Source organism: Lactuca sativa, chromosome 9, assembly GCF_002870075.4.
Source record: "Lactuca sativa cultivar Salinas chromosome 9, Lsat_Salinas_v11, whole genome shotgun sequence".
NCBI classification, from domain to species: domain Eukaryota; kingdom Viridiplantae; phylum Streptophyta; class Magnoliopsida; order Asterales; family Asteraceae; genus Lactuca; species Lactuca sativa.
Window position 1 is genome coordinate 216,947,293 of NC_056631.2, and position 27,155 is coordinate 216,974,447.

At 39.7% G+C, this 27,155-nt stretch overlaps 1 pseudogene; it reads left to right on the forward strand.

Moving 5' to 3' along the window:
• Window positions 1–20,630: 20,630 nt before the first annotated feature.
• LOC111880134 (heat shock protein 90-5, chloroplastic-like) lies at window positions 20,631–23,550 on the forward strand (annotated as a pseudogene).
• The last annotated feature ends 3,605 nt before the right edge of the window (window positions 23,551–27,155 follow it).

A 27,155-nucleotide genomic window follows, 5' to 3' on the forward strand; every position in this document is an offset into this window, starting at 1 on the left:
TAGAATTTAACTCTAAGAGACCTAAGTCTAAGTGTTGCAACATACGATGATAGGTCATTAGAATATGACACATCGATCTATAGTAGTAATAAAAGAACTTATCTCAAGTCCGTATCCAGCAAGGATCGAGATTGTGACTTGAAGGTCATAATTTGGAGTCTAACCTAAGGTAGAGAGCAGGTGCACAATCGAGTACTCTTACAGTCAATGAGTTTAAGAGATAGAATTGAAGGAATGTAGAAGTTATAATTATTACCTAGGATGAAGAGATGACGTATGGAGTCATTATATGACCCTGTTTCGTTGATGATTCCGGGACGTAATCATCCAAAGGGGGAGATAATTGTAACGCCCGCAGATCCGGGCTAGTCAATTTAGAGGCAATAGGGGTCGAAAACGACTTTTCGACAAAAAGATTATTTAGAATAAATAATCTTAACCAAGTTGTAGAAGATGTCACAAGGTTTCCGTACATATAAAGAACGCCGAAATCCGAGTTATAACGAAAAGTTATGACCCGTCGAAGTTTCGCGTCGGAACCGGCACGACGCCGGGAAGCGTAAATAGTAAATTTATGATAGAGCGAGATTTATGTCACAACTGTGAATTTTAAGCTATGTAATCTATACATTCAAGTTAATGTGAATCAAAAACTTTAATCAAATACAAGATACAAGTACTATAGATAGTCATCAAACAATTGGAGACCCTAGAAGTTTTGGTTAAGTCCATTTTGGACTAAGACTTCCTTATTGGATCCAAATGAATCAATAAGCTTCCAATTAGACTATCATGGGCTTAGGACCCTAATTGGACTCTAATTGGACCCACACTTATTTATTTTGACATTTTAGGTCATGTTGGGCCTAGAATGAAATGGATTAAGAGCTTTGGTACATGAGAAACCTAAAACTAGTTCAAGAAAAACATAAAAATCCTACTACATTCTCTTAAGCTTAAAACACACCCTAATTAACACTAATATTGGGCTTAGGAGCAAAAAGCCCAAAAACCCTTTCTTTCCTCCAACATTTTCGGCCCAAATCAAGCCCATGAGAAAGGAGTTGACTTAACACTTGCCACCTCACTAATATCCCACATATCTCCATGCATGGACCAACATGTATCAAGGAATGTCAACTCAACCTCTTCTCTTCTCTTTCTTCTTGTTTGGCCGAGAGCTTACACACACACACACAAAACACTCACAAACTCTCTCTAAAATTCACTCAAGACTTCTTCCTCTTCTCCATCCAAGATCTCGAAAAATAGGAAGCATCCAAGGAAGTTCTTCCTCAAAAATCATCATCTAAGGTAAGGTTTTACTTGGATCTATGACTTGTATTCCTTAATTATCAAAAATCTCTTCCTAATCCATGTAAAAACCGTGATCTTGCACTCTAGAAACCCCATAATCTCGAAAAGTTCATCAAGGAGTGCAAGGGCCAAAAAAAATCACTTCATTTCTTCCAATTTTTCTTCAAGAACCGAAACTACCCACCCAAGGTGAGATTCATACCCCTATTTTCTGCTTTTATGAGTTTTTGTGGGGGGGAATACAAGTGAAAGTGTAGATCTATATGTATTTGTATGCCTTGTATGATTTCCATGCTTATATGTATGCTTTTATGTGTTTTTATGTTGGATTTAGCCTTAAAACTCATCAAAACCGAGATATATCTTGTGTTAAATGATTTTAGCTTCAAATGTATTTCTAAACCCAAAGAGCTTCAAGAAAAATGGCTAAGTGGGTTAGTGATAATTTTCTTTGGGTTAAAAACACAAATTTTGGGCCTAAAATGTGAAAAATGCAAAAATAAGGGCCCAAATTGACATTTCACAGATTCTGATGGATGAAGTGTGCCAAAACAGTTTCTATAAATAAATTTCTGGAAATATACTCATTTGGGGGACTAAAAACATAAATTTCAAGCTTATTGGGCTAAAAATGAAAATTTCGGCCCAATAAGGCCCATTATGCGAATTTTTCTGTTTTGGAGGGCCAAAACTGTAACTTTCTGTAAAACAGTGGACTATAAGTGTTCCAAATCCTTTTCAAAGGTTTAAAATGCTTTTTAAATTTAAAAAGGACCAAAGTTGCAAAATTTTTCCATTTTGGGCCAAAATTGTCAAAATTGCGAAAAGATGGGCTAAAACCCAGAAAAACTGCATTTTCAGGGACTTAAACTGTTTTCTTTGAAAAATATGCTGGAAAATATTAATTTCAATAATTTTTGGTGTTAAAATATCAAGAAAAATAGTTTAAGGACCAAACCGGGAAATATTTAAATAAAAGGGTTGAAAATGTAAATTTTACAATTAATGAGAGGCTGAAAACAGAAATATTTCAAGGCTGATTCAATGTGTACAATTTGATCAAATAATGACACCTCGACTATCAACGAAATACAACTCATTACAATACCAAAAGTCGTTGTTAAACGAATTGGCTCGGTCTCGAGCCAATGAAAATCTACAACTACTAACTCCTTGATACATACAAATAATGATTGGTAATACATATACATACGAGTGTGCACAGACGTCTACGCACCATCTTCGGGCCCCAAAAGTGTAAAATCTTGTTTGTTGGGCCTAGCTAGCCCAATGACCTGATCTTAAGGCCCGAAGACATTTTTTTTCTACGAAGTGTTGAGTTTCACCGACTTGGCACAACGTAGGGTGACTTTCAATGGCTTGTACCACTGGTCCCCAAGGGTCCATGGTATTGCTAGAAAAGTCTACACATTTTACGAGGCGGGTCGGGAACCCCTCGCACGCATATTTTCCCCAGCCGGTTAATGGAGTTACCGGGGTCTTCGTGACCTCTTTCTCTTCGGATGTGGGACTACACATAGTCCGGGCGATTGGATAACGTGATTAGTACGGACGACGCCTTCGGGTTCGTTAGTATAACTATAAACTGGGCGTTTGTGTAATGCGGGTTTGTAGTAAATAATCAATGCTCGAGAACCTTCCAACGTCGCTTGGGACCGATACTGCTATTTTTATAATGTTTTCAACGCAACTTAATGGATTCCAAAAGAGCTAGGGGAACATCGGGTTTCCCTAGGGTTTTTATCACATACAGATTTGAAACGCATACATCTTAAATGAACATTTTTTTTTAGTATAGAAACAAACAGGCATACCTATGGATCTTCACAAACGTTTTCGAAAGCTTTTCTTTTCAGAAAATATCGGATTTTCTGGTGGTTTTTCAAGAAATATAAACATTCGATTTCAAACACTACTTATGAACTCACCAACATTTCATATGTTGACGTTTTTCAAAATACTTGTATTCTCAGGGAACCAGTGAATCCAGGGAAATCATACTCAGTGACGGCTGCAGTTTATTTTTGAATGAACCAAACAACATTAATTTTTGGAAATGTAATGTCTTAAACAATGTATGACATGTAAACACTACTGGTTGTACTATGTTGATGAATGGTGACGAATGTTGTTTTGTTCCATATATATTCAATGTTATGGTATTCAATTGAGTCACGACAGCCCCCGGACGTTTCCGCCGTCTAGTTCGGGGGTGTGACAGGTTGGTATTAGAGCTTTGTTTATAGTGAACTAGCATGTCGAGCCATACATTGATGTGCAACTATAAACCAAAAAGAAGGACTAACATAACTCTGAACAAAACAAATAAATAAAATACACTTGCCTGCATTAGGAGTAAGGACCTAACGCTGAATCAAACACAATAAAGCTGGTATCTCGGTTCATTCGAGACTGTTCTTAGTGATGCCAAGGGGCGAATGTAGCCTGATCAACTACATTCTCTCCAAGGTAAAACTAACACACGTCTTGATGAGATCGGAATAGCCAGGGAACCTAAAACTATACCCTATATCACCCAAAAAGAGAATATTTGCTTAGTCTGTGTAATAGTCATAGTACCCTAGGAATAATGTAGCATAATTACGTACTCGCGCAGACAGCATGGCTGGTTTTCATCACCCTGGAGACCCTTACTTCCCTAATCAGGGAAACAACAGGTGGCTAGAGGAGGAGGAGGAGCCTGAGGAGGAGCAGCCGGGTATCCAGTTTCATCAGGCCTTAGTAGCTCACGGGATGCTGGTGGATGAGCCGGGAGAGCATCCAGGAGAAGCACACGACGTCGAACCCGACGAATATATAGACACCGACTACGAATTTGGAGAGGTCGACGATGACGACGAGGAGGGTCAGGTCGGGGGCCAGGACCCCATCCCACCATGCGAGGACGAGGCACAACCAGATCACCCCGCTCCACCAGTGAACCCCCCAAGGGAGAACCGTTCCCTCGAAGCTGAGATCGCCGCACTGCGACAACAGCTGTATGCTATGGAAGCTCGGGCAGTGAGAGCAGAGCACGAGAGGGATGAAGTTATAGGAGACATGGCAGAGATGGCGCAGCTACTAGCGCAACATTTCGGCATATGACTTCGGCACCACCTCCTGACGCAGCTCATCGCGGTTAGGGATAGACCTATCGTAGTAGGGTATTAGTAACTATGTTATGTACTCCGGCTCTATGTTTAAGTGACTACACTACTCATGGAGCCGTTATGCTGTCGGATTAGTGTTACTTATGTATGCTCCTACGAGCAAATTTTCTTGTACTAAACACGGATAATATTAATAAACTTTTGTGTGTTTTGCTATGATATTCTCAGTTGTTAACTTGTTATGTGTTGAGGTGTTATTGTATGCTTGATGATAGTAATGCTTAGGTTCGTACCCTACACCTAGTTAGTAGGATCATAACCTCACCGAAACCACGCACACTCAACCTCTTTCCGTTTCATGACAGAAAGATGCCTCGCCCAGCTACTCGCGGAAATCCCGAACCAACCCCGCCGGAAGTTGACTCCACTGCTTTCCAGGCAGCCGTGTCTGCTGCAGTCACAGCGGCTATGGCACAACTTCACCGAGGGAACAACGGAGGAGGTAACGGGCAAGGATCCGGAAGTTCGAACAACGGGACGAACCAAGGACTCACTAAAACGTGCACCTACAAGGATTTTGCGAACGCTAAACCCCGAACTTTCAACGGTACCGGAGGAGTGATCGCCCTAAAGCGATGGATCGAGAAGGTAGAGTCGGTATTCGAGATATGCGAATGCCCCGAGCAGATGAAAGTGAAGTTCGCGGCCTGCACTTTTGTGGACCAAGCACTCACTTGGTGGAATGGGCATATGGAAGCTATGACACTCCCTGTCGCCAACTCTATTCCCTGGGCAGAGATGAAAGAGATGTTGACGGCTGAGTACTGCCCCCGAGGCGAAATACAGAAGATGGAGCAGGAACTATGGAATCTCACGGTGCAGAATGGGAACATCGATGCTTACATATCGAGATTCAGCGAACTATCTCTGTTGTGCCCGAGTATGATCACATCAGAGGGGAAGAAGATTGAACGATTCATTTGGGGATTGACATCCCCCATTCAAGGGAATGTGATAGCTGCGAACCCTGAAACTTTTGACAGTGCGAAGAGATTGGCAAAGAGGCTGTATGATCATAACCACAAAAAGGGCGAGAAACCGGTAGAGACTGAGAAGAAGAAGGAGAGTGATGGTAAGAAAGGATGGAACAACAAGAGGAAGGGGCGTCAAGGTCCCGAGACCTCTAAAAAGCAGCAAACGGTGGCAGTTCACGCTGTCACTGCGCCGGTACCAGTCGCCTCACATGCTCCAGCCTCAGCTGCTTCAAATACTTCAAGACCCTATTCCGGCACTCATCCCAAATGCAACAAGTGCGGTTTCCATCACCAAGGAGAATGTAGGGAGTTCCATTGCACCAGTTGCAATCGAAGGGGACACACTGCAAAGTTCTGCAGGACTTATCCTTCTCAGAACCAGAGCCAGGGAAACAACCAGAATAACAACAACAACCACCACAATACCAACAACACCAATGCCGGCGGCAACAACACCGAGCCTAGCCACACCTGTTTCGGGTGTGGAAGGACGGGACATTTCCGTCGAGACTGCCCTAACAACAACAACAACTCAGGAAACAGAGGAGCAGGTAGAATGCTGACTATGAGTCAGAGTGATGCAGTTCAGGACCCCGCAGTTGTGACTGGTACGTTCCTCCTAAACCACACTTATGCATGCATCTTATTTGATACCGAAGCGGAGCGAAGTTTCGTAACCGAGAAGTTTAAACATTTATTAAAACAACAACCCCAAAAGCTAAATGAAACCTATACGGTGGAAATGGCCAATGGGAAGACCGAATCCACTAGGGAAATCTACACTGGATGTACCCTAACCCTTAACCAGTGCGTCTTTCGAATAGACCTGATGCCAGTGTCAATTAGGAGTTTCGATGTGATTATCGGCATGGATTGGTTAAGCCCCCACCATGCTGAGATTTTGTGCCACGAGAAGGCCGTTCGCCTTCGTCTCCCGAATCACGAAACCCTAGTAATTTACGGAGACAAACCCAGTACGAATCTCCGCCTCATCTCGTGCATCAAAGCGCAAAAACACTTGCGAAAGAACAATTTGGCATTCTTGGCTCACATAGTGTACAAGACCAAAGAAGAAACTAACATCCAAGACATTCCGGTAGCGTGTGAATATCCGGACGTGTTTCCCGAAGATCTTCCAGGAGTACCCCCAGAGAGACAGGTTGAATTCCGAATCGACCTCGTTCCAGGAGCAACTCCCCTCGCTAAATCACCATATCGACTGGCTCCTGCTGAAATGCAGGAATTGTCCAGCCAACTCAGTGAGCTTCTGGACAAGGGATTTATCCGACCTAGCTACTCGCCATGGGGAGCTCCGGTGCTCTTTGTCAAAAAGAAGGACGGATCTTTCAGAATGTGCATCGATTACAGAGAGTTGAATAAACTCACTGTTAAAAACCGCTACCCACTCCCGCGAATCGATGATCTATTCGACCAGCTCCAAGGAGCTAGCTATTTTTCTAAAATAGATCTACGGTCCGGATACCATCAACTCAAGGTCCGAGAAGAAGATATTGCTAAAACCGCTTTCCGAACCCGCTATGGACATTATGAATTCGTCGTAATGCCCTTCGGTCTAACTAATGCACCCGCTGCATTTATGGACCTAATGAACCGAATCTGTCGACCGTTCTTGGACAACTTCGTCATTGTGTTTATCGATGACATCCTCGTCTATTCTCGAAGCAAAGAGGAGCATGGCCAACATCTCCGACAAGTCCTAGAAACGCTGCGATCGGAAAAGCTTTACGCCAAACTCTCCAAGTGCGAGTTCTGGCTTCGGAGTGTGAATTTCTTAGGCCACGTAGTTAGCCAAGATGGAATTCATGTGGATCCCTCTAAGGTCAAAGCTGTGGAAGGATGGGCAACTCCGACTACGCCCACAGAAATTCGTCAGTTCTTAGGCCTAGCAGGGTACTATAGGAGATTCATCCAAAACTTCTCAAAAATCGCCAAGCCACTTACCTTGCTTACGCAAAAGAGTGTGCCATTCAAGTGGACAGACCGACAAGAGATTGCGTTTCGAACCTTGAAGCAAGCTCTTTGCAGCGCTCCTGTACTATCTCTACCTGAAGGAACGGAAGATTTTGTAGTTTACTGTGACGCGTCAAATCAGGGCTTAGGTTGCGTTCTCATGCAACGTGGAAGAGTAATAGCATATGCGTCCCGTCAACTAAAGGCGCACGAAGTAAATTACACAACCCATGACCTAGAACTGGGAGCTGTGGTCTTCGCCCTAAAAATTTGGAGGCACTACCTGTACGGTACAAAGTGCACCATCTTTACGGACCACAAGAGCCTCCAGCACATCTTGAATCAGAAGGAGCTGAACATGAGACAACGAAGATGGGTGGAATTGTTAAACGACTACGAATGCGAGATCAAGTACCATCCAGGCAAGGCCAACGTGGTAGCTGACGCATTAAGTCGGAAGGAATACACAAATCGTCATACGAAAACGCACTCGATAACCATTCAGGCTCATTTGACCACTCAAATTGCATCAGCCCAGGCAGAGGCTATGAAAACGGAAAACAGAACTAGCGAGGCATTACGCGGAATGGAGAAGAACCTGGAAGTCAAAGAGAATGGGGTATACTACTTCATGAACCGTATTTGGATTCCAAAAATCGGAGGATTCAGGGAGATCGTTATGAAGGAAGCCCACAAGACACGATACTCCATTCATCCTGGTTCGGACAAGATGTATTTGGACATTAAGCAGCACTATTGGTGGCCTAACATGAAGGCGGAAATCGCAACTTATGTTAGTAAGTGCCTTACGTGTGCCAAAGTAAAAGTGGAATACCAGAAACCTTCCGGATTGTTACAACAACCGGCAATCCCTGAGTGGAAATGGGAGGGGATTTCTATGGACTTCGTGACCAAGCTGCCCAAGACGTCGGACGGATTGGACACCATATGGGTAATAATCGACCGACTGACGAAATCTGCCCATTTCCTGCCCATCAAAGAGTCCTACAAGATGGAGAGGCTGACGCGTTTGTACCTACGAGAGATTGTAAGACTTCATGGAGTGCCAAAATCCATCATTTCGGATAGGGACAGTAGATTCACGTCACGCTTTTGGCAGTCGCTCCACAAGGCAATGGGAACTCATCTTGATATGAGCACCGCGTATCACCCACAAACGGACGGTCAAAGCGAACGAACCATTCAGACGCTTGAAGACATGCTTCGTGCATGTGTGATAGACTTCGGAAAGTCTTGGGATACCCACCTACCGTTGATCGAGTTTTCATATAACAATAGTTATCATTCGAGCATTAAGGTGGCCCCTTTCGAAGCACTGTACGGGCGTAAATGTAGATCACCGTTATGTTGGGCTGAAGTAGGTGATACCCAGCTAGCAAGAACACATACGTCGGATAGGGCAATGACAGGACCGAAAATCATTCGCGAGACCACATAAAAGATTGTCCAGATCAAAGCTCGATTACAGGCATCGCGTGACCGGCAAAAGAGCTACGCTGATAAACGGCGAAAGCCCTTAGAGTTCCAGGTCGGTGATCGAGTATTGTTGAAGGTCTCACCCTGGAAAGGAGTTATACGTTTCGGAAAATGAGGAAAGCTAAACCCACGGTACATTGGACCTTTCGAAATCGTCGCCCGAATAGGTCCGGTAGCCTACAGACTACAACTACCCGCGGAGCTAAACGGTGTACACCCTGTGTTTCACGTCTCTAATCTGAAAAAGTGCCTATCAGATGAAACCCTTGTCATTCCTCTTGACGAAATCGAAATCAATGAGAATCTCCTGTTCGTCGAAGAGCCAATCGAAATCATGGACAGAGAGGTGAAGCGTACTAAGCAGAGTCGCATCCCGATCGTGAAGGTACGGTGGAACGCAAAGCGTGGGCCAGAATTCACGTGGGAACGCGAAGATCAAATGAAGCAGAAGTACCCTCACCTATTCTAGCATTCTCAAATCTAGCCTTCAAACAGAATTTCGGGACGAAATTCCCTTTAACGGGGGGATGATGTCACAACTGTGAATTTTAAGCTATGTAATCTATACATTCAAGTTAATGTGAATCAAAAACTTTAATCAAATACAAGATACAAGTACTATAGATAGTCATCAAACAATTGGAGACCCTAGAAGTTTTGGTTAAGTCCATTTTGGACTAAGACTTCCTTATTGGATCCAAATGAACCAATAAGCTTCCAATTAGACTATCATGGGCTTAGGACCCTAATTGGACTCTAATTGGACCCACACTTATTTATTTTGACATTTTAGGTCATGTTGGGCCTAGAATGAAATGGATTAAGAGCTTTGGTACATGAGAAACCTAAAACTAGTTCAAGAAAAACATAAAAATCCTACTACATTCTCTTAAGCTTAAAACACACCCTAATTAACACTAATATTGGGCTTAGGAGCAAAAAGCCCAAAAACCCTTTCTTTCCTCCAACATTTTCGGCCCAAATCAAGCCCATGAGAAAGGAGTTGACTTAACACTTGCCACCTCACTAATATCCCACATATCTCCATGCATGGACCAACATGTATCAAGGAATGTCAACTCAACCTCTTCTCTTCTCTTTCTTCTTGTTTGGCCGAGAGCTTACACACACACACAAAACACTCACAAACTCTCTCTAAAATTCACTCAAGACTTCTTCCTCTTCTCCATCCAAGATCTCGAAAAATAGGAAGCATCCAAGGAAGTTCTTCCTCAAAAATCATCATCTAAGGTAAGGTTTTACTTGGATCTATGACTTGTATTCCTTAATTATCAAAAATCTCTTCCTAATCCATGTAAAAACCGTGATCTTGCACTCTAGAAACCCCATAATCTCGAAAAGTTCATCAAGGAGTGCAAGGGACAAAAAAAATCACTTCATTTCTTCCAATTTTTCTTCAAGAACCGAAACTACCCACCCAAGGTGAGATTCATACCCCTATTTTCTGCTTTTATGAGTTTTTGTGGGGGGGAATACAAGTGAAAGTGTAGATCTATATGTATTTGTATGCCTTGTATGATTTCCATGCTTATATGTATGCTTTTATGTGTTTTTATGTTGGATTTAGCCTTAAAACTCATCAAAACCGAGATATATCTTGTGTTAAATGATTTTAGCTTCAAATGTATTTCTAAACCCAAAGAGCTTCAAGAAAAATGGCTAAGTGGGTTAGTGATAATTTTCTTTGGGTTAAAAACACAAATTTTGGGCCTAAAATGTGAAAAATGCAAAAATAAGGGCCCAAATTGACATTTCACAGATTCTGATGGATGAAGTGTGCCAAAACAGTTTCTATAAATAAATTTCTGGAAATATACTCATTTGGGGGACTAAAAACATAAATTTCAAGCTTATTGGGCTAAAAATGAAAATTTCGGCCCAATAAGGCCCATTATGCGAATTTTTCTGTTTTGGAGGGCCAAAACTGTAACTTTCTGTAAAACAGTGGACTATAAGTGTTCCAAATCCTTTTCAAAGGTTTAAAATGCTTTTTAAATTTAAAAAGGACCAAAGTTGCAAAATTTTTCCATTTTGGGCCAAAATTGTCAAAATTGCGAAAAGATGGGCTAAAACCCAGAAAAACTGCATTTTCAGGGACTTAAACTGTTTTCTTTGAAAAATATGCTGGAAAATATTAATTTCAATAATTTTTGGTGTTAAAATGTCAAGAAAAATAGTTTAAGGACCAAACCGGGAAATATTTAAATAAAAGGGTTGAAAATGTAAATTTTACAATTAATGAGAGGCTGAAAACAGAAATATTTCAAGGCTGATTCAATGTGTACAATTTGATCAAATAATGACACCTCGACTATCAACGAAATACAACTCATTACAATACCAAAAGTCGTTGTTAAACGAATTGGCTCGGTCTCGAGCCAATGAAAATCTACAACTACTAACTCCTTGATACATACAAATAATGATTGGTAATACATATACATACGAGTGTGCACAGACGTCTACGCACCATCTTCGGGCCCCAAAAGTGTAAAATCTTGTTTGTTGGGCCTAGCTAGCCCAATGACTTGATCTTAAGGCCCGAAGACATTTTTTTTCTACGAAGTGTTGAGTTTCACCGACTTGGCACAACGTAGGGTGACTTTCAATGGCTTGTACCACTGGTCCCCAAGGGTCCATGGTATTGCTAGAAAAGTCTACACATTTTACGAGGCGGGTCGGGGACCCCTCGCACGCATATTTTCCCCAGCCGGTTAATGGAGTTACCGGGGTCTTCGTGACCTCTTTCTCTTCGGATGTGGGACTACACATAGTCCGGGCGATTGGATAACGTGATTAGTACGGACGACGCCTTCGGGTTCGTTAGTATAACTATAAACTGGGCGTTTGTGTAATGCGGGTTTGTAGTAAATAATCAATGCTCGAGAACCTTCCAACGTCGCTTGGGACCGATACTGCTATTTTTATAATGTTTTCAACGCAACTTAATGGATTCCAAAAGAGCTAGGGGAACATCGGGTTTCCCTAGGGTTTTTATCACATACAGATTTGAAACGCATACATCTTAAATGAACATTTTTTTTTAGTATAGAAACAAACAGGCATACCTATGGATCTTCACAAACGTTTTCGAAAGCTTTTCTTTTCAGAAAATATCGGATTTTCTGGTGGTTTTTCAAGAAATATAAACATTCGATTTCAAACACTACTTATGAACTCACCAACATTTCATATGTTGACGTTTTTCAAAATACTTGTATTCTCAGGGAACCAGTGAATCCAGGGAAATCATACTCAGTGACGGCTGCAGTTTATTTTTGAATGAACCAAACAACATTAATTTTTGGAAATGTAATGTCTTAAACAATGTATGACATGTAAACACTACTGGTTGTACTATGTTGATGAATGGTGACGAATGTTGTTTTGTTCCATATATATTCAATGTTATGGTATTCAATTGAGTCACGACAGCCCCCGGACGTTTCCGCCGTCTGGTTCGGGGGTGTGACAATTTAGATTTAGCGCTTTAAACGAAAGTCGTAGAATATGTTAAACTAAGAACTTCGATAAAAAGAACGCCCAAATCTGACTTCGTATGAAGAAGTTACGATTTTTCGAAGTTTCGGATTAGCAGTGTACAGTCCGAAATTCGAATATTAGATCGAGCGATTTTTAGCCGACACAACCTAAACGAGAATTGAAGATCTCATTATTAGTAGCGTAACAATAAAAAGACAGACGAAAATGGACATCGGATGAAGAAGTTATGAGATTATAACGGACCAATCCTGTCCCGGCTTGTTAAAAATATAACTTTAAAAATAAATTCAAAATTAGCCGAAGGAGTCTAAACGAAAGTTGTAGAGGGCGTCTCCACCTACGCATGGATATAAAGAACGTCAAAAACGGAGTTCGTATGAACGAGTTACAAATTATAATAGCATATTTACGTATTAAAATAAAGTATAAATCATATATATACATACACATATATATACATATGTATATATCATTAGAAAGGTATCGACGATGCGGTCATTATAAGATTAATGTTGAGTTCTTTCGACATTAGTTTAGTACAAATATCTTTAAATCTATTTAAAATAGTATTATAAAGGGGTGTTTAGTTGTTTATATAACTATAAGGTCATTAAGTAATTATGGGGGGTAGTTTTTGTAAATTCAATTACTATAAATAAGAGGCTTGGGCTCTCATATTTCTTGCACCATTCTCTTGATTCAAGAGTCTTTCTCTCCTTATCCCCCGAGCATTTCGGTCCCTCGTGATTCGACTTCTCTTTCTGTAGTTTTAATATAGTAAGGTGAGCGCTGAAGCGCTGCACGAATCTTTCTTAGAAAGATTCAGCGACGAAATTCTGACCCTACAGAGCCCGACTCCTAGCTAAAATCCCCTTGTAAGTAAGTTATGCTTACCCTATTTTAAATATAGTTTATATTTAAAATTAGTATTGTTATTATAAATTTATAATAAATATTTGAGCTATTATTATGACTTTTATAAGTGTCGTTATAATATCTTTTTAACTACTCGCGGTACGGGGAATCTGGTTTAAAGGGCCGCATAGGGTTGTTGGATTTCAGAAGTGCTATATGCCAAAATGGTCCTGCCCTCTGGTGTTTTATGTCTGGCCCCTGTCTGTACATAGTGGTTGGAAAGTATTGTTTAAACGCTTATATAATAATAATAATAAAACTAATAATTAGTCACGGTAAATATTAGACTAAAATCTAGTGGTAATAATACTAGGTTTCGTCGAAGGAAATTATTTTAAAGTAAACGAAGCACTGTCTGAGTACCGAGTCACCACCTTCTCAAGTGAGTGCATAGTTACTTTCATCTTACACATAGATATGAAGTATTTAATATATATTACGTGTTGTGAGTGCATAGTTACTTTCATCTTACGCATAGATATGAAGTATTTTATATAAACTACGTGCTATGTGTGCACATTATCTGAATACTTGCTGTCTATGCTGGTTGAACGTTTTATACATGTTTTAAAGGACTTCAACTGTATACGTATTTTATATATACGAAAATGTTGGGTATGAGATGGGTAGATGAATAATGAGAGATAGAAGATGATGTAAGTATACATTGGCAGCTACAGACTTAGTGCCTATGGGACAAACACCGGTAGCTATGGACTTAGTACCTTTTAGACGTTGGTAGTATGGATTTAGTACCTGTAGGAATTGGTAGCTATGGACTTAGTACCTGTTGAACATTGGTAGCTATGGACTTAGTACATATTAGATAAAGACTGGCAGCTATGGATTTAGTACCCGATGAATAGACTATAGCAGCTATGGAATTAGTGCTTTATGAACGAACATTGGCAGCTATGGATTTAGTGCCAGTCCCATAACCCTGGAAGTAAGGGACTTCGGAATAAACGAATGCATGATAGATGACTCTTAGGTTAAATCCTTAAAGAGTAAAGAAGATAATGGGGATGGGTAATTGGGTTGATTGTTTGATTGAACATAATAATTATATTATTGTGGGTTGAAAACCCTATGTACTCACCAGGTTTCCCAACCTGACCCACTCAGTTTATGTATATCACAGGTGACGAAGTGAAGTGACATTACACTGAGAGATTTAAAAGAGATGTAGATTACTAGTGTAAATCATTGTAAGTCTGTTTATGCTTATGTTTCGGTATTAACGATGACATCCCAAACATTTTAAAATGAAATAAATACGTTTCTTCGAAAATGTTTTAATAACGTATTTACCATGTTTTTCTGGGAACAAATTCCGCAACCTTTTTATAAAATGACATACTCTGATTTTTATAAAGCATAAACAAAATCGGTCTTTTCTGGCCGTGATTTTGGGGATGTCACACCAAAGGAGGCAGAGTGCCATCATTGCCACAAAATAGGGCATTGGAAGAGAAGCTGCCCGTAATATCTGCAAGCCATCAAGGATGGAAAGATCAAGCCATCTTATGCAGGTAGATACACAATTAAATCTAATGATTCATCTCATGCTATTTCTTGGGTTCTTGATACAGGATGTGGTTACCACATTTGTTCTGATTTGCAGGGACTAGGAAGAAATAGGGATGTAGAGCTTGGAAGAATAAATCTAATCATAGGGAACAAAAGAACATTGACTGTTACCAAGATTGGAGTGTATTCTTTAGTGCTTAGTAATGGATTGAGTTTAGATTTAAATAATTGTTGCCTTGTAATGGAATTTATGAAACTGTTATGGTTGTAGATAACCTAGGAAATGATGTGTTGTGTATGGATTCTTCCAATAGTATGGATAAAGCATCTTTGTGGCATTGTCGTCTTGGACATGTCAACAAGAAGCGCATAGCCCAACTCCAAAAGGATGGAGTGTTGGAGTCATTCGACCTTAGGGAAGATGACACGTGCGAGTCTTGTTTACTTGGAAAGATGACCAAGTCACCCTTCACTGGCACTTGTGAGAGGGGTGAGGGTTTATTGGATCTCATACACACCGACGTGTGTGGGCCCTTTAGATCCACCACAAAGGATGGGAACCGCTTGTATGTGACTTTCACCGATGATTATAGTAGATATGGGTATATTTACTTAATCAAGCACAAGTCAGAAACGTTTGAAAAGTTCAAAGAGTTCAAGCATGAAGTGGAGAATCAATTGGGCAGGAAAATCAAGATGCTTCGATCCGATCGAGGAGGAGAGTACCTAAGTCTTGAATTCCACGACTATCTCAAGGAATGCGGAATCGTTTCACAATTGACGCCACCTAGGACACCGCAGTTGAATGGTGTGGCAGAAAGGCGTAATCGAACCATGTTAGACATGTTCTGTTCTATGATGAGTCATGCTTCACTACCTATCTCATTCTGGGGGTATGCCATAGAGACTGCCGCCCATATCCTTAACCGAGTCCCTACAAAGAAGGTTGTCAAAACACCTCATGAGATGTGGACAGGGAAGGCTCCCTCGTTGGCACATATCAAGGTTTGGGGCTGTGAGGTTTTCGTAAGATGAGAGACTCACGACAAGCTCGAACCTCGTAGTGAGCGATGTATTTTCATCGGCTACCCGCAGAGATCCTTTGGATATCTCTTCTATAGACCGAGTGACAATGTTGTCTTCGTTGCGAGAAGAGGGGTTTTTCGAGAGTGAGAACTTATAAGCCAAGGAGACAGTGGGAGGAAAATCGATCTCGAAGAGATTCAAGAATCGAACGATGAAGGAACGTTTACCGCTAGCGCTCAACCTGAGGAGGAAACTCTGGTTGAACCAATTGACGAGTCCTTACCTCTTAGACGCTCCGAAAGAGTTAGAGTTCAACCCCATTTTTATGGTTTTCATATTACTACCGAAGGGGACACGTAAATTAGTGATGGTACACTAATAAATGGTACACTAATAAATCTTGATGAACCGAATAGCTATAAGGAAGCCATGGCAGGCCTAGAGTCTGCAAAATGGAAAGAGGCGATGGACAGCGAGATTCAATCCATGTATGACAACCAAGTTTGGAATTTGGTTGACAATGTGCCCGGACATAAGACTGTTGGGTGCAAATGGATCTTCAAGAAGAAGACCGACGTGGATGGGAATGTGCACACGTATAAGGCACGACTGGTGGCGAAGGGCTTTACTCAAACTCGCGGAGTTGACTACGATGAGACCTTCTCACCAGTTGCAAAAATAAAGTCTATTAGGGTGATGCTAGCCATTGCTGCATTTCATGATTATAAGATATGGCAAATGGATGCCAAGACCGCTTTCCTTAATAGGAAGTTGGTTGAGGATGTTTACATGGCTCAGCCAGAGGGTTTTGTTGATCCGAAGCATCCCAATAGAGTGTGTAAGCTTGAGAAGTCCATTTATGGACTTAAGCAAGCATCTCGCAGATGGAATCTTTTCTTTGATGAGAAAGTCAAAGAGTTTGGATTTGTACGAAGCGAAGAGGAATCATGTGTATATGTCATGGCCAGTGGGAGTATAGTTAGCTTCCTCGTTTTGTATGTCGATGACATACTGCTCATAGGAAACGACATCCCGACTCTGCAGGAGGTTAAGTCCTGGCTCGGGAAGTTCTTTGCTACGTAGGACCTCGAAGAGGCTTCCTATATTTTGGGAATAAGGATAGTGAGAGAACGAAGTAAGAGACTAATAGGACTTAGTCAGAATACTTACTTGGATAAGGTACTAAAACGTTTTAGTATGGAAAAATCGAAGAAGGGAGAACTACCGATACAGAGTAATGCCAAGATGAGTAAGACTCAAAGTCCGAGTACCAAAGCCGAGATAGTAGAGATGAGCCGAGTACCTTACACTTCTGTAGTTGGCTTGGTCATGTATGCTATGACTTGTACTCGCCCTGATGTGCCCTTTGCTTTGAGAATGCTCAGTAGATATCAAGGGAACCTGGGCAAAGCTCATTGGATTACGGTCAAGAATATACTTAAATACCTTCGGAGGACCAAGGAATGGTTCCTAGTCCTCGGAGGGAGTGATCACTTAAAGGTGCGAGGGTATAGTGACGCCAGCTTCCAGAACGACAGAGACAACTACCGTTCGCAGTCGGGCTGGGTCTTTACCTAAAATGGAGGAGAAATGACTTGGAAGAGTTCCAAGCACGATACTCTAGCTGATTCAACGTGCGAATAAGAGTATATTGCAGCAAGCGAAGCATCATAGGAGGCGCTATGGTTGAAGAACTTCATTGGTGACCTTGGAGTTGTGCCTGCCATAAAGGAGCCTATGGAAATTTTTTGTGATAATGAAGGAGCGGTTGCCTTGACCAAGGAACCGAGGGATCATTGTAGATCTCGGCATATCGACAAAAAGTATCACTTTATTAGACATCGAGTAGAAGAAGGACACCTCGTGGTTAAGAGGATATCATCAGAAGATATCCCAGCAGATCCGCTTATGAAGGGATTTAGTAGGGTTAAGCACTTGGAGCACGCTAGGAGCATTGGGCTGAAGGATGATATTAGTTTATATTAGATAGTTTTAGAAACATGTAATAGATAAATGTAATTTATGTTTGATGATTAAGTAAAGGAGTATTATTTATAGGTAGTGTTACTGTCTTATGTTAATTGTTTAGCTATTGTTTCACTTTGTATGTTTTGACTTCCAGAATAATTGAGTTTATTAAGAATAATTGAATTATTCAAACAGTCCACAATCGTTCATATGTTGGAAGTAGGTATGAATGAAGATTGTCATGAATTGGTGTGTAGATTGTCTAAATGGTATTAGACATAGCAACAGTTTGCTACAATGTTCATGAGTGCTTATGAACAAGCTTTGAGCATTGGAATAAACCCGCGCTTGCTGGAATCACTTTATGGAATGTGACAAAAGTGATCGCAAGACGATAATATCATATGGTCTTAAAACCAAGATATATGGTTTATTGTTTACTAATTGGTTGTACATTGATAATGCGAAACCGCATTAGTAAATTGATGTCATAAAACGCATTGTTATGTGTGATTGATTAGTAAATAGTAAATGCATATAAGTCGAAGTTTATCTGTTACTTCTATCCTAAGAGGGTAAAAGCAATATCACGGCCGCTCAATGATTTGATTTGACTTATGTGTCGGGCCCGGTCAGAACTGAATTGATGTGTTAAATTAAGTTCTATGTCAAATGAATTTGAGATCAAGAAACCAACTGCTGGACAACTAGTTCCATAAGATTGTCCGCACAATATCTAAACAGAGGACTGTATGATCCCTTATCTAAAGGACAGGTTACTGATGAGATCAGAGTTCGACAGCGTCTTTGAGAGCTACGGTTTCTTATCGAGTTGTACATTGCATTTGTGGTTACTAGACTTATCCAAGTGGGAGACTGTTGGATTAGTGTCTAAGTCCGTAACCATATTTGGTAAGTACTTGACCCGGTTGTGCATGGTCCTTTTGGGTTGCCTTCACCAAAGCAACTTGACTGGAGAAATAAATAGAGAGAGAGAGAGGTTATTATGATTTGTTAATATAGTATAAGAATAATATATTAAAGGAGAAATCATATTTGTTTAATTAATATTGGTCAATAATTAATTAGAAATTAATTTTTTGATTAAGTGTAATTAATTAAACTAGAGGGGCTGAATTGTAATTATGTGATAGTTGCAAAATAGGGCAATGGTTATCTTAATTATAGGATGGAAGAAATCAAGGGATAGGATATCCTTGAAATCGTCCAAAGGTCCAAGAGATAAGGGCTTTTCAAGGCTTATCTTATGATTGCTTGGTGGACAAGCAACTGGATAAGGATAAGTACTGAATCCCTAATCTCTACCGTATATAAAGACCCCTAAGGCATAAGAAACCATCCACTTGATCCCTAGGGTATCTAGAGCTGATTTCTACATCCTCCCTTCTCTCTCTATAGCCTCTCCAATTTCTTGTGGTGTTTGTGAGCCATTAGAGGCACTACACTTCTGGTGCTTGCTTTCAAGACTTAGGGCTTGACACTACCAGAAAAACAGCCTTTTATGACGCTCATTGCGTGTCGTAAAAGGCTCAGACTACGCGCAAATGTGCGTCAAGGCAGGCCCTATCATAAAGAGAGACGACGCGCATTTATGACGCTCATTTACGACGCTCGTTTCCGACGCGCAATTACGACACAATGCGTATCAAGGAAGGCATTATCATAAAGGAAGATGACACACATTCGCATGTCGTAACCTTACAACGCGCGTGTTAATGACACGCAATGCATATCAAGAAAGCATCTGTCAAGAAAAGCATGTCATAAATGAAGATGACACACGTTTTTGCGTATCATAATTTTAAATGTTAAAAAAAATTATTTTTTATAGATTTAGTAATTTTCAAATTAAATTTGCATTTAATACCTCATAATAGAAAATAAAATATCATATACAAAAAATATAATCCATTTCATAAAATTTAATGTCATACAATTCTATTTCTTACAATATATAAATTTACAATCATCTAATCTACTTTGTGTTTCATACAAAAAATCTATTTCATGCGGCTTCTTCCATTTCCTTTATTAGTAGCTTCCATCATTAGTAGAACAACTAACCATTGAAATGAAAAATGCAACACTTGTATATCTGCAAAGAACTTGAAAAAAAACAACAAAGATTTAATGTTTATATATCAAGAACATATTGAATGCATAAAATAACAAGCTAATAGGAGGTGTAACTTATTTGTGAAATTGTTAAAAATTACAAGTAAATATTTTACTATTTCTGTAAAATAAAAAAAATTTAATTACCTTAAATTCCATTCAGCACAAGCATAAGGACCAACTCTGAGATGAACATAGAGTCCAACTTTCTTAATCAGCTTAATTAACTTCACCAAATCATACCTATCTTCGAAATAATATTGGGAAAGAGAAAATAAATCTTGAAATCAAGAAAATGATTTAGTAAATTAAAATAAAATATTATTGTATTTCATGAAAATTTGAAATTAAGAAAATGATTTAGTAAATTAAGAACTTCCCAGATACGAAAAGATTTGCACATCTTCTTCAATCTTCCTTTAGGATCAGCTGTGAATATATACCTATACAGTAGTAACAGTTTAAAATTAGCAATCAAATTTGAAGTCAGTATTGTTATGCATATGTCCTACAAACTGCCAAAATACTTTTCACTTCCTATACTCTAAACAAGATGATTTATTATATGCACATAAGAGTAATGATTGAGGTGAACAATAGTATGCATTTTTCTAGCTACTTTAGCATTGAAACCAGTAACAGACTAGTAAAATGGGAGTATAACTTGAACGGTACCTATTGCCCAAAAACTTGTTCCAATAGTATGCATTTTTCTAGGTACTTTAGCATCGATGACTTTTCATGCTTGATTTCTCGTTTAATGAATCAGATAGTTCATAGTTTATACAGCCACAAAGAAATTTTCCTCAGGGAGCTTGTGAGGTAAAAACATCTCTACAGTCTACACGTTTCATGCTTGATTTCCATCTTTTATCATTTTCAAAAACAAAAGTTCTAACAAGAAACCTTCTTTCAGTAATGCAAGTGACGCTCTTGATAAGCTGATATTCTTAAGTGTAACGGATCCCTCATTACTTGGAGATGCTGGTGAGCTTGAAATCCGAATTAAACCTGATCCAGAAAAACGGACAATCACAATATCGTAAGATTACTTACTTTTCTTCATTCTTGAATCCTTCCTCATAAAATACAACTCTACAAGAGATTTATAAACCTTTTTTGTACCCTTATTGTAGAGACATTGGTATTGGAATGACCAAAGAAGATCTAATAGACTGCCTTGGAACCATTTCTCAAAGTGGTACTTTACCTTCTTTCATATAAATCATTAGCAAATATGTACTACATTACATTAATCGGTTAATTGTATAAAATGTTGAATCTTTTTGTTTAGGAGAACAAGGATCTTGGAAATGATAACAGTTTGATTGGTCAATTTGGTGTTGGGTTCTATTCGGCTTTTCTGGTTGCTGAAAAGGTCCTTAATACCCTTTTCCCATTTTCTTAATTTCTTAAGTTGTCAATTAAAAATGATTCTAAATATTTTATAAAAACAGGTGATTGTTTCCAACAAGAGTCCAAGGTCAGACAAGCAATACATTTGGGAAGCAGCACCTGAAAGTAGTTCATATGTAATTAGATAAGAAACTGATCCTAAAAACCAGATTCGTAGAGGAACAGAAATAACACTCTTTTTGAAGGTCCTTTAACTCTTACAAAGTTCAATCTTTTTGCTTTATTTTATTTCTTTCAAATTCAATTCATATTTTATTTTGTTTTGTATAGGATGATGACAAATACGAGTTCACTGAGCCAAGTAGAGTTCAAGGTTTAGTGAAAAACTACTCACAATTTTTTTCTTTCCCGATTTTCACATGGCAAGAGAAATCAAGAACAGTTGAGGGTCAGTTCAGGGTTTAGTGATAAACTTTCCATGTCATCCAATTATAGCTAAATAACTGAAAGGGTTAGTTGTTTTTTACACTCTCTGGCACTGAAGTAGAAAAGATGTATTTTTTTTTATACCAAGTGGCTCTTAGTCTCACTTTACAAATTTTCATGTTTTGGGAAAAAAATTCCTGATTAGGACCCTTAAATATTGAGTCATCAACTACAATTGAAGGTTTCTTGATGAAAGCCCTAATTTTATTAAAGAGGAAGAGGCGACTAATCTGTAAATGGAAGCCTTTGGATTAGCTAGTCATCCAGTTTCTCTGAAAAATAGAACACCAGAATCAAACAACTACCAGTAAGCAATCAAGTTCCAAAATATTAAGTCACAAAGATATTATAATGGAATGAGACATTTTGAAAAGTTCATTATTTCATGTAGTTATTATTATTTATTTATTTTTTCTTTAAACCAATACTCAATATAGGTTATTTGCAAAATTAGCACTTGAAAGATGATCTATCAATCCTTATACATTTGTTACTATCAGGTGTCTTTTTGTGGGATATTTAAAAAACTGGAGAAGTCCCTTTGACACATTATATATTCTAAGGATAACATGCAATCTATGTATGAACTCTAAGTTTGGGGGTTTCAATTGAGTGTCTTTTTGACACAAACTGCAACCTACAATACCCTGACTCTAAATTATATTTATGTAAATGCACGTCAAAAGTTGAGTTATAACATGTTCGTAGTGCCCTCTGTTTCATTCTCTATTTGTACTATCTTTAAATGTCATGTTGGCTCATTATTTGTTTAATTCTGATGGCTCTTCTATAATAGGCTGTCTTAGTCCTATTTATCGATTTAGATTAACTGCATTGGTCATTAGCATAGATATTGTTTGTGACTTCTATTTTCCAAATATGTATAAATCTGAAAATCAACTCCAATTTCCTTTTTTCTGTGTTATAGATTTTTAAATATATTGTATGCAATTGTTGAGCTTGTGGCCTTGGCTGCAACTTCCAGTTCAAAATGTAAAAAATTTAAGTTTGACAAAATCATGCTTTGTAATATATCAGTTTGTTTGAGTCTATGCAATTCATAGACTAATGGAATTGTGTTAGTGTTTCATTCAAGCCTTTCTTTATTAATAATTATGTTATCCAATTGTCTTATAATTTCAGTTTATTTTTGACCAGGTGCTCTGCTAGGCATATGCAAGGCATGTATACATACCAATGGAATCAAGTTCCTTGGTTTCTCCTTAATTAAAAACTTCTTTATTTGCATTTATTTATAAAAAAGTTAACATGGTACTGATTGCTTGATTAAGAACTGGTTGGGTTGTGCTACAGAGCCCATTTAGTAATAGTATTTAGATTATAAATTAACAAACCTACCACCCGTTTCTTAAAATTATAATTAATTTGTAAATTTTTCACTTGATCTTGCAGTTTTAAGATTCCCAGAAGCTAGTGTAAGGTTTTTACCACCTCAGCATATACCACCTCAGCATCGCCAGGTTGACACCCAGCTGTCACAACAGGAATTTGCTGGACAAACACAAACATTACATGTAAGCCTTTCTTCTCATCATTCAAAATCTACCCTATTATCTATACCATTCTACTTTTGGTTTTATTATTATTATAGCAGTGAAAATTGTTGGGATTTGGATGAGATTGCTATAATTGGGTAAATTTTCTTAAAATAAACATCTAAATACAAGTAGATTTTCTTTATCAACATTGGATAGAAACTAGATAACATATTTTCAAGATTGTAATTGTAATACCTTTCCGGATGCCTTTTCAAAAGTTGCTACCATCTCCAACACAGATGTGCCTTTACCCGTTCCTAAGTTGTAGACTTCACAGCCTAAAAAACAGATAATCGTTTGATTTAATGTCAAACAGAACAAAATTTCCAAAACTAAAAAATGTCATATGCAATCAGAAAGAGATACACAGCTATTTTAGGGTCCGAGAATTTCTTCAAAGCAGCAGTGTGTCCATCTGCTAAATTTACAACATGGATGTAATCACATACCTGAAATTTGAGGGTAGAAAAGGTAAATATCAACATCATAATTCCCAAAAAACAGCAACAGGAGGAAAACTCAGTAGAACCTCAAATAAGGTAATTTCAAATTCCAACATTTCCCAATCATTGCATTGTAGACACAATGTTTCAAGTTTTATGAAACAGAGCACATAACACAAAAAAGAAACCAACCCAAAGTATAGATAGATGCAGAAAGCATAAATATTCACTGAAATAGAAATTAAGGATTGAGTTAAGTAAAAGAAAAGATGTCATACCATCTTGCATTACAGTTTCCTCATGTTATCTAAGACGCATCACAAGGGCTAAGTAAAAGAAAAGATGTCATACCGTCTTGCATAACTATTGAAGTTAACATGAACATTAGTTGAACAAAAATAGTATATGATGATTATGGTACACTATGTTTAATATAAGGGCGTACTTTGAACTTATAGCTATGTGTTTCTACGAATATTATAGTAAAAGCAAGAGAAAGCAGAAGGCTCAGAAGCAGGATGGATCGAGAGATGGACATCATGGGGATCTTGTGTTAAGGCTTTGAGCTTTTTTCTGAACACTTTTGAGTGAAGAAGTGTGAAGGTTAATTTGTGTTTAGATGACGATGAGGGGTGGATTTATATGCAGAGGAAGATGATAGAGAGGAAGAAGACTACCCAATACCATCTTCTCCCCAAATCACTCCAAACCCTAACCCCCAATTCACTAATTCAACAGTGGGATTAATTTTGTATTTACGGGAAGATAGAGAGGAAGAAGATGAATACGAAAGTAAATACGTACCATTGAATCTTTTTCTCCTTCTTCAGGCTTGACTTTTGAAAATCTTCCACCTCTTCATCCTCTTACCCTCTTCCCACACAGAACAAGTGAGGATGCCAGAGCAGTCAACCATGTTATGTAATTGCTTCACCGTTGGGTCCCCACCGTAAGTTGCAGTAGGGCGTTGTCAACGTGAAGAGTCGCAGATCCCCAATCGCCGGTTCTATGAAGGATTTTATGAGGTCCGCATCCCTAGTTCTTTGAAGCAGGGTTTAAGAATTATAAGAAGAGAACATAAGAAAGAGGTTTAGATGAGATTGTCAGTGAGGAAAAAGAAGTGGTAATAGAAACTAGGGTTTTTGTGGGAGACGGAGAAGCAAAATAAGAAGTGAGCCTGATTATTTGGTCGCCGATTTTATTATATGGAGCAAGAAGAATATAGTGGCTGGGAAGAAGGAATGTGAATGGCCAGTGGTTGTGTCTAGGGTTAGAGAGAGAGAGAGAGAGAGAGAGGAGGGAGAGAATGGCTCTATGCGAGAGATAAGGCGACCCATAGGATCAGAGTGAGAAGCGGGGTATTCAAAATTTTAGAATTTTAGATCCCTCTATAAAAACGCGCATTTAGTTAAAAAAAATATAAAGCGACATTTGTAGACTACATTAGGGTTCCATGCACAGATAGGATTTTTTGTATAAAACCCATCAATAGATACCCTTCCAGGTATAGTATAATGAGAAGACTCACCTTAATGAATTCGGATAAACTTTCATGCTCAATGTCTCGACTTAGCCTCCCCCTATCATTCAAATAACATCCTGATCAATATTCTCTCATGATCTCATCTCTACAAATTGGGTAGAAGGACATTCTACCATTTGCTTGAACTCTCCTGAATGGTACGTGCTCCGCTTGCATCTTTGTGGCCCCGGGATGGATCGAGAACCTCGATCTATGCGCCTTCTCCATCAGAATCGTACGTGCTCCACTTGCATACGGCACCCAAATCCGACCTTGAAAGGTCATCAGCCCTCGACTATTGGTAACAAACTCGGACACCTGTTCGATCACCCGCTCCCTATTGCGGCTCTCCGGTATCACGACCTCTGCCTAGGCCTCCCGAATGGTGTCCAACACCAGAGTCATCACTGTCAGACGCATACAAATGTCTCGAATCAGGGCCCTCTCCGCGCTACGGCTCAATGCATTAGCTACAACATTAGCTTTGCCTGGGTGGTACAGGATCTCACAATCGTAATCATTTACCACATCTAACCATCTCCTCTGGCGCATATTCAGGTTGGGCTGGTCCATCAGATATTTCAAACTCTTCTGGTCCGTGTATATGGTACACCGAACCCCATACAAATAATGACGCCATATCTTGAGGGTGAACACTAGTGCCCCCAACTCCAGATCGTGGCTGGGATACCTCGTCTCATGAGGCTTCAGCTGCCTCGATGCATACGCTATCACATGCCCTCTCTGCATAAGCACCGCACCCAACCCCAATATCGATGCATCACAATACACTACAAAATCCTCCATCCCTTCCGGGAGGGGTAACACAGGGGCTTCACATAACTTCTGGCGAAGTGTCTCAAACGAGGTCTACTGCTCCGGACCACATGAAAAAGCAACACCCTTCCTGGTCAACCTGGTTAGAGGCACGGCGATCTTAGATAAATCTCTGATAAATCTCCGATAGTAGCCGGCCAATCCTAGAAAACTCCTGACCTCGGTGGGTGATCTCGGCACCTCCCACCTCATGACCGCCTCAATCTTGGCCGGATCGACCAAAATCCCATTCTGGTTGACGAGATGCCCCACGAACTGGACCTCCCGTAACCAGAACTCGCACTTGGAGAATTTGGCATAAAGCCTCTCCGATCTTAGAACTCCGAGGATCTCCCTCAAATGCTCCTCATGCTACTCTCTGGATCTTGAATACACCAATATATCATCAATGAACACAATCACCGAACGATCTAACATCGACCTGCACACCCTGTTCATGAGATCCATGAACGCCTCCGGTGCATTGGTGAGCCTGAAAGGCATCACCACGAACTCGTAATGCCTATAACGAGTCCTGAACGCTGTCTTTTGGATATCCTCATCACGCACCCTCATCTGATGATATCCCGACCTCATATCAATCTTGGAAAACCAAGACGCTCCCTGCAGTTGATCGAACAAATCATCGATCCTCGGTAAGGGGTAACGGTTCTTGACCGTTAGCTTGTGTAACTCCCGGTAATCAATGCACATCCGGTGTGAACCATCCTTTTTCTTGACAAAAAGGATCGACGCTCCCCAAGGGGAACTACTTGGTCTAATAAACCCCTTCCCCAACAGCTCCTGAAGCTGCGAGGATAACTCCTGCATCTCTGGCAGTGCAAGGCGATAAGGCACCTTGGCGATAGGCGCTGCCCCCGGAACCAAATCGATGTTGAACTCTACCTGCCTCTCGGGAAGCG